Raw genomic sequence first — 9,133 nt, 5'->3', positions numbered from 1 at the left:
GACGTGTATTTGACCAGTGCTGGTTAAAAACATACACTGTGTGAAATTAGATATTGTAAGGCTTACATAATAATTTATAGATCTAAATTAAGTATGTGCTTAGACATTGCACCACATTTGTCCAAATTTCTCATTCATTTACAATTCATTTTTATGTTTGTTTGTTCACTCACTTGGTTGGATGTTTGGGTGTATTCATGGTGATGTAGCCTACTGAATGAAATGTAGTTAAGATTTGTTTTAAAATGTATAAAAGCTGATAGTACTTAATCAAATTAGTTTAGTTCCTGACAAAAGAAAAGTGATATTTACTGGCTATATTTTGGATTTAGCCTACAGTAGGTGTAGGTGCAAGTCAGGTGTAGCCTATGGTATATTCATTGTACAAAATATTAATATGTAAATTAATTGTAATGCCATGTACAAATGTGTTTTCAAACATTTTGTCTCATAAAAATATGTTTTATTTTGCAGCGTGGAAGTGCTTAAATTTTTCCAAAAAGACTCTATAGAAGAAACAGGTCTGTATAGTTGCACAACATACTTTTAGACACAGTGACGGGCCATACAAGCATAGAGGAAGCATCTGCCACCCACTCAAATAGATGATTTATTTTTATTCATCTGTCATCTTGCCCCACTTTAATGTCTTTCAAAAGCAGGGCAACAGTTATGGGAGCTTTCTCATGATTGAGGTTAAGGCCAGTATAACTAGGGATTAAGAGTCTTGCTCAGGGACACATTTGTAGAGGGGTCATAGTGGGAAATTGAACCATCCATTGTGCCATCACCAGCCCCCTATTAATGGCATAGTTTAAGGAGCATGTGATGCACACTGATGAAGCTGCTTGAGAAAAGGTAAAGTGACTTACAGAATGCAAGACTGCAAATAAGTTTATGATGCTTCAACAGCTTTCAGAAAATGTTATTTTTATGTGAAAAATCAGACAGAGGGAGGCAACTGTGTCTCTGGGAGAACACATTCAGAAGGGTTTTACCACTGGCCGCTGTTAGAGGGAGACAAACACTGCAGCATTCAACACAGATGTATGATGATCAGTACAAGCTGTTAACTGCCAAGTAGCTCTGACTGAGAACCAGTAAGCTCCAACATTCCCAACTTTTTATAGAGCACTTAATTAACAATGGATATGCAATTGGGCCTGGGAGATTGGCTGTAGGTTAAAAGATCTGGGTGGAAAACTACTGTTGGTATGATGTTCAGAAAAACACCAAACGTCTTTATTTCAAGTTTGTATTATTTATATTTATATTTACATGCAGAATATTACAACGTGACAGCAGTACGAGCACCACAACCAACACCAATATGCTACATGAAAAATGAACAACACACAACAACAAAAAAGTACAAATGGACACACAAGTGGGTAGAATCACGTTTTAAAGAACGAATCATGATCTCATATGTGTGATTTAAAAGATTAAATTTTACTAGCATATAGCCTTACCTCCCTCAGTGGGTTGCTCCACAATTTAGAGGCTCATAAAGTTCAGTCACCTTGAATCTTAAATCTCAACAGTGCAACAGAATCCCCTGGTTGACTTACTGGAGCTGCTCTGTGGCTGCCAATAAATGTAGTTTGTGAGCAGTTCCCAGGTGAAGAGTGATTGAATACGAGCTAGCATTGTTTGATATACATATGTGCTTAAATATGCAATATCATATTAGTTAGTATTAGAAAATTTTAGTTACTGCTATGGATTGTTGCCCACATGCAAATTGCATCTCTGAACAAAATGAAAGTTGGGAAGAGAGTAGCTGTAATTTACTTTTTAACACATAACATGAATGTGCCAGCAACATACCAGACCTTTAGAGGAGTAATTAAAACATAATGTTCGACAAAACAATCTGCCCACATTTAATTTGATTGTATCACAAAATCACTTTGCCCATTGGTCACTTTTACTGTGCACTTTAAGTACTTTGCACATGTGTTGCCTTTAACAATGTGTAACACGTTTTTCACACAAAAATGTAAGGGGTCCAATATGAGCCCATATTGAAACAAGTGAAGAGGAGTCACTTAAAACATATAGCTTTAAACAATTTTGATAAAGAGCTTGACCACATTTGTAAAGCATCACTCCAGCATGATTAATAATAAATATCCCCAGTTTGTCATGTTTTGAACTCCCAGTCAGCTAGAAGCTGAAACAGTTTATAAAAGCAGAAATGTACATCATCTGCTAAAACCTGGAACACCCAAGATGAGAAACAAAGCCAAGTACTGTTGGAGAGATTAAATACGTTACATAAGATAATAATAAATGTTTATATACATAAATAGAGCTGAACCAGTTAGTCACTGTATTGTTACAGCTGCCAATAATGTTCATGATTTAAAAGCTTTAGATTCCCTGTACTTCTAATAGACACAATAAGAGATATTAATATTACCTCCACATTAGTGGTCTGTTGCAGGTGACAGCATGTAAGTCTTTGTGAGAGAGGGGACATCTGCTCAGCCTGCCACGCTCTCTGGCTTTTGGTCATAACATATCTCTTCTTTTGACGCAATCTGGTAATTGATGTGCTCTGGAGAATCAGCTAACTAGATTCAAATAGTGTGTTTCCTATGAAAAGGCCTGTAGATGGCAGCAGACATCCAACTTCACTAAGCTTTCAGGTGTTGGATGACATTCTTGGAGGTTTAACAATTGAGCCCCATTTTTGCACCTTGGGGAACACATTCATTAGGTATGTTTTCTTAAGAGTGCAGATCAAGTTTCACAGATGAGGCTGTCAAACCCACAGCAACCCTGAAAACCGAGCCTAAGTCAACACTCTGAGGTCATCTCATCTACTTAGGAATCATAAAGAATATGTTTTCTGTAATTTTATAGGAGAGTCTCAGCCACTAATTGTCCAGATTTCTTGACAAATGTACCCTCCTGCTGCGAACACGTTCCATGATTTCACCAGAGAGAAGCGTAATACTGAAAGCAAATTTGTCATACTTGAGACAACATTCTTTTAATTTCTTGGAGTGAAAAAGTGAGTGGGAAGTTGGAATGACAAGTGAATACAAAATCAGGTTACTGCAACCCCAAAGGGGGGCTATAAAATAATACCCACGTATAAGCAAGTGTTCTCAGGGCAAGTCAGACTGACCCAGAGGTCAGCATTACATGAGGTAGTGGGTGATCATAAAAAAGTTACACATAGCAAGAATTATGTTTTTTTACGAGTCAGCGCCCCTGACTTCCAGTTTTGGGGAAATCATAAACTTATACAAACATTAAAAAATGGTCAAAATGTGGATGTCATTGAAAGGCCAGCATTATGAGCAGATAAGATTTTACAGCATCTGTCAGTGTGATTTACTATGAATCATTAAGAGTATGCGGGATTTATTAGGGGAGTTGCCCTAAGGTTCTTGCCAAACCACCTGAAACGTGAAAAGCTGAGAAATGAACACGGAACCACATTCACTGACTGAATTAATCTTGAAGTCTGTTACACATGGAGAACATGTTAATGGGAAAAGTGGAGCAGATATAACCCGAAAGTGTGGTGAGTGTGTGTGTGAGTCGAGTATCAGGAAACAGCATAATAACTGAAGCCACTGGACCAGGAAATCCTCCAGGTTCACATGGTCTGTGGAAGGCCCAAACAAAGCCATTTAGGGAGGCTGGGGACCCCTTGACCTTTACAGCACAATTAGGTCAGAAAACACTCAATGGTTTCGTTCAGGTTTCCCAAGAAAAATATGCTATCAAATCAAGAAATCTTCACATGTAAAATGTACAGCGCACAAGAAATTTTATGACGTTAAAGGAAAGGTTTGACATTTTGGGACATACATTTATTCACTTTCTTGCCAAGAACTAGATTTGAAGATTTATACCGCTATCATGTCTGTATTGTAAATATGAAATAAAAATATGGTTATCACCAGCTGACAGCTAACGTAGCTTAGGGCAGAAAGACGGGAAACGGGGAAGCAGCTAGCCTGGCTCCATCCAGCGGTTACAAACTGCATCTGCCAGCACCGTTCAGACTCACAATTTTCCACACTTGTGGACAATATGGTTGTATTCTTCTATTCTAATTAACACGTTGTTTCTTTTTTCTTTAATCTTTACAAAAACCGAGGTGTAAAATGTCAAATCACTTTTACAGGGAGGTTGGACAACCTCTTGGTCTGGACCAGTTGTCAGGCAACCATGCAAAAGTTCATATAGTCCAACACATATTTGCTCATTTTTCTTTTTTATACTTCATCTTTGTATTGATTAAAAAAGTAAGATACAACAAGTTATTTAGCTAGCTTCAGAGGCCAGTTTTGTTCCCTTTGTGGTGAGCCAGGCCAGCTGTTTCCAGTCTTTATGCTAAGCTAAGTTAGCCGACTGCTGGCGGTAGCTTCATATTTATTGTACAGCTAACACAGTCTTATTGCTCTTCTCATCTAAATCTTTGCAAAAAAGCGTGTATATAAAGTGTGTTTTCTTTGACAATCTAACTGAAATATTTAAAAAAGGCTCTAAATTAAAAGAGAAACAGTTAGTTAATAACCCCCACTGCTTATGAATTTTTAGTTAGGTGATCATGCTGCGCTGTGCATCTGTTTCCATTTAGGAACCTACGGAGGGATTAAATGAGTATGGAGAAGTAATGAATCTCATATGTATGGAGAAGCCCATTTACATCCTGTAATTGTGTTGTGTTTATTCAAACCATAGCATAAAGCACATGTCCTGGAGCTGAGAAGACATATAAATACAGTATTTACAGTGCATGAGAGGCATACCGAGACGTCCATGAATATCTACTGAAAAACTTGCATATTTGAAATGGCCTACATCAACTTCCAATGTGCAATGTCAAATTAGGGCACAACATTGACAGAGATTCACATTGTGTGAATGCACAGTCAGGCTTTTGCACATACAGATAGCCCATGCTGTCTGACTGCAGGGTCATCAATAGATTCTGGCTGCATCAATCTTTGTTGTTTTAACAGATGGCAGCGGCACCGAAGAGCTTGTGCCGTGCCTGATTGAATGCTTGATAGGAGAGCCCAGAGGAGCCTGTGTCAGAGGCCACAGGGGCTAGTAGATTCTAAGCACATTAACATTCCTGAATAAATAACCCCAGGGAATGTTATTGTGGAGACATTAAACAGGATTTTCCTCACAGAGCCCAGGAGAACGGCCAGGCATCACTCCGGCGTCTCCATCGCCCGGGGTCAGGAGGAGCTGAAGAACCCTCTGCCAAAAAGAAGAGCTTTTTAAACCCCTTATGTCCTATCCTTCCTTAGAAAAAAAAGCTCTAAAACAGTCTCTAAAAATTGCAGCAAATTGCACCACATGAGAGAATTTGGGGGATTCAGGTTTATCCTTCCTGGTACTGCCTCATTTATCAAAAGTGTACAAACTAACACATCTGACCAAACCCTATGTTTTGGTTTTATTTTCAATCTTTTGAAATAAGTGGCATAGTGCTGTCTATTTGGGATCTTTCTTAAAGCTGCTATATTCACTGCACTATGAGTTTCACATTGTTTTCCACGCAACATGTGTTTGTAATAATGGACACTGAGAAGGACCAGTGGGGGTGAAGGGGTTAAGTATAGCAAGGGACTTCTAAAAAGCACCTGATGTAAGCTTTGCTAAACGATGGTATTTCCCACAGTTCTCTCTGTACTAAATATAATACTATCTTGTGCTTGATTGAATTCTTTAAATATCAAGTGTTTTTAGGCAATTTTGTTACTCACATTCATTGCTCTGTTTATATTGTGACATTTTGGATATGTCACTGACTGCACCATCAGACCTCTTCACTCTTTCATGGCATATTACACATGCTGGAAACTCTATAAATGTGTACATTGGTACATTGTGCTAAAATGAGTCCTCAGTTTGCATTGTTGCCCCTTAGGTTCAAAATGTATGGAAACTGTTTCGTAGGCACAGTTTAATACATTTTATAGTACAATATACATTCAGTTTATTAGTTTCACCATGCTAAAACTAATGTAGTCTAATGCATCAGCCCTGCCATAAATCCTACCTTAACAACAAAGACTGCTGTGCTTCTGCTCCTTAACAACCTGAAACAGGGACATGCAGATTTCATTATTACTCATTATACAAATTCTACTTATTTATTTATAATAACATATATATATGTATTCTATATTCACCCATCTGTGCTCTTTCTATTTTATTAAATTAAATGTTTTACATCTGTTTTTAAAAAATATAATAGATTCTGAGCTTTCCCATAATGTCTTCCAAATCGTAGTCCCCACACATTTAAAAGATTTGGATCCAAATGTACCATGTCTTTCAATTTCACCATGTTTCACAATGCCTTGAATTATACCTTTGCTGGTCTGTAGCTGTAAATAGTCTGGCCTGGCCATTTAGGCATTTATAAGCAGTCAGAACCAATTATAAAATATTGATTAATATCTAAATCAATATTGGTACCACATGGAGAGCATCTGAGTCTTTCAATCAATGCTGCATCTCATTTTAAGAATGATTATATGTCACTTCTCCATCTTAAAAAAAAAACCCTGCATTAATTGATTTTTTGGGCCACTTGGGGATAGCATAACAAGCTTCTAACGCAATAGTGAAGTTGTAATGGCAGAGCAGTTTTTCGTAATGGTGAACGTGTTAGCAAACATCCTATAGATACAGGAGTCGTGTTTGTTGTGACCATCTGATATTAGTCCAAGTTCCTTTTGCTCTCCACCAAATTCAGAGGGAAATATCTGTCTCTAAAGCAGCTGAGCAGGTAGCATGCAGTCAGTTTTTAAAGCTTTTTACAATGAAAACAGAGGTTTGCTGCAGCTAAAAGACTGACTGATGAGAGCAGCAAGTCTCTACCAAAACAATTTTGCTGGATGTAAAACCAAAATAATTAGCTGAAAGATGCAAAATGTTCCATAAAAAATTAGTTGTGTATCAAAACCAAGTGCTTAATTTGCCCTCAAAGACATTTAACTTGTTTAGTGTCATTGTCCTGCGGAACAACAATAATACTACATGACCAAGCAGTTGCACTGTACTATAATTCAGCAGTCTTATGTAGACTTATGTTGGATTTCAAATTCTGCTCTCTAATCACCATTAAACTGCCTGTCAAACAGCTGATCCAAATGGAATGCTACACAATGAACCCCCCTTGTATTTTAATAGCTCCACTTTTTCTCAGAAAAGCTGTTATTGCCAAATCCTTGTCGATCTCTCCCCCTCACTTTCTGTGCATGTTGTGGTGTTAGAGATGCCGAGGAGGAGACAGAAACCACGGACAGGATTCCTCTGGATCAACCTGTAGCTCTGTTATAGAGCAGCTTGGAGTTAACGAGATAGGAGCAGAGTGCTCCCTTTTCCTCCCACGGTGAATCATACATTCCTAATATTGGAGGTCAGCATTAAGGGTAGACTATAGCTCTAGAGACATTGATGATTGTGTGAAATATAGCTGTACTTGTTGGGTGATTTTTCTCTTTAGGACATTCTGCAAATGATCTTTCTCCAGAGACGTGTATTCATTGCCGGAAAGGTCACAACTGAGCGCCCGCTGAGTGACATGAAAAAGAAAGTGAACACGGTCAAAAGCCTCTGGCCAGGTTCCAGAGGAAAAACAGGTTTCAGTGAGAATGAGTGTGGTAGCTGAGATTGAAAGAATCATACAGGGAAAGTTATCCCCGTCTTCCTCTATGCTCCTTTCCCCCTCCTTTTTTTCATTTTCTGTCCTGTTTCATGCTTACCCCCTCTGCAGTTTCTCTGGTTACTGGCTGAAAACACAAGGCCCTTTAGAGGGGTTCTGGGATTTTGTTCACCATTACGAAATCCATGCATGCAATGCATCTGAAACATTTACATTTCATTGACACATGAAATCTCTGTAATCTCTCCATTAGCTTATAATTTGAAGGAAGCCACAATGGTTTGGCTGTATGCTGATATGTTACCTCAGTTGTGATAACAACCAGCATGCCCAACCTCCATCCACCTCCTCATTGCAGATACTAAACAACATGTGGCATAATAAGATAAAGAGTCTCACTGATGAGATGTTGCTGTGCTGTCAGCAAATGGCTGCTGGTGCCAGGTGAACATATGGAGAGCATCAGAGCATGCTGCTCTCAATGTTTGATGAAGTCAATGTTTGTGTTCTGTCAGCAGTATATTCTTCTTGGCCCCTTTCCCTTGGGGCTCCTTCAAACACATATGGAGGTAATTTGTTTGAATTCTTCAGCAGAGAAAGAAATAAGAGGGGGAAAATTACCTTGGGATTTTGTGGGTTGGAAATCAGTTTGAGAGGTTGGGACCAGGGTGGAGGTACGTCTTTTGGGGTACATGGAACAGGGGTTTCTGTGACAAATGACATTTGAAGAACTTCAAGTAACATGCAAGAATGTGTTTAGAGATTTTATGGAAGTTGCTACGTGACTGTGGAATCAACAATACAAAAGGTCTGTAGCCTCTGTAGTAGAGCTTTCGGTGTTCATAACCCCGCTCAGTAATTGTTGGATAAAACCAATAACACATTGTCACTTTTTCTATTTGTACAGTCTTGCTGTTAGGGGAGCTAACACTGTAAAGTTTGACCCCGGGATGTCACTGGAATAAAGGTTAGTTGTGGAATTACCACATTCACAAGGGATCTTCTCAGTGAGTGTCATTGTGTTAAGCAAATGTCATGACAATAAGCCCTTTGTTTTATGTAACAGTATCTTGTGAAAAAGAGGAAATTGCCCTCTAGACAAGATGTACTCACAGCCAATATTCTTTCTGGATACCTTGTCATGAAACAAAAATGGTTAGGTAAATGTTCAAGTGGTTAGGAATGATGAGGGAGCTAATGATTCAATGCCACAACGAAAACGGTTGGAATCCCGATGGAATCCCGGTTGTAAAATTCCGTAACAGGGATCTTCCTCGTGAAATCAGCAAACTCAACAATGTAATGGATATCTGGATATCTGGAAATATTTCCTAACAGTAATGTTAGCGGAAAGCTTTTGGAGTGTCAAAAATATAAAGTCAATAACATTTTATTTGGAAAATCCCGCATATAGTTTTTCAGGATACCATCCATCCATCCATCCATTGTCAACCGCTTAGCCTGCGGGGGGGGGGG

Source organism: Micropterus dolomieu, linkage group LG06 (assembly GCF_021292245.1).
Source record: "Micropterus dolomieu isolate WLL.071019.BEF.003 ecotype Adirondacks linkage group LG06, ASM2129224v1, whole genome shotgun sequence".
Classification (NCBI taxonomy): domain Eukaryota; kingdom Metazoa; phylum Chordata; class Actinopteri; order Centrarchiformes; family Centrarchidae; genus Micropterus; species Micropterus dolomieu.
This window is presented reverse-complemented; position numbering follows the sequence as displayed.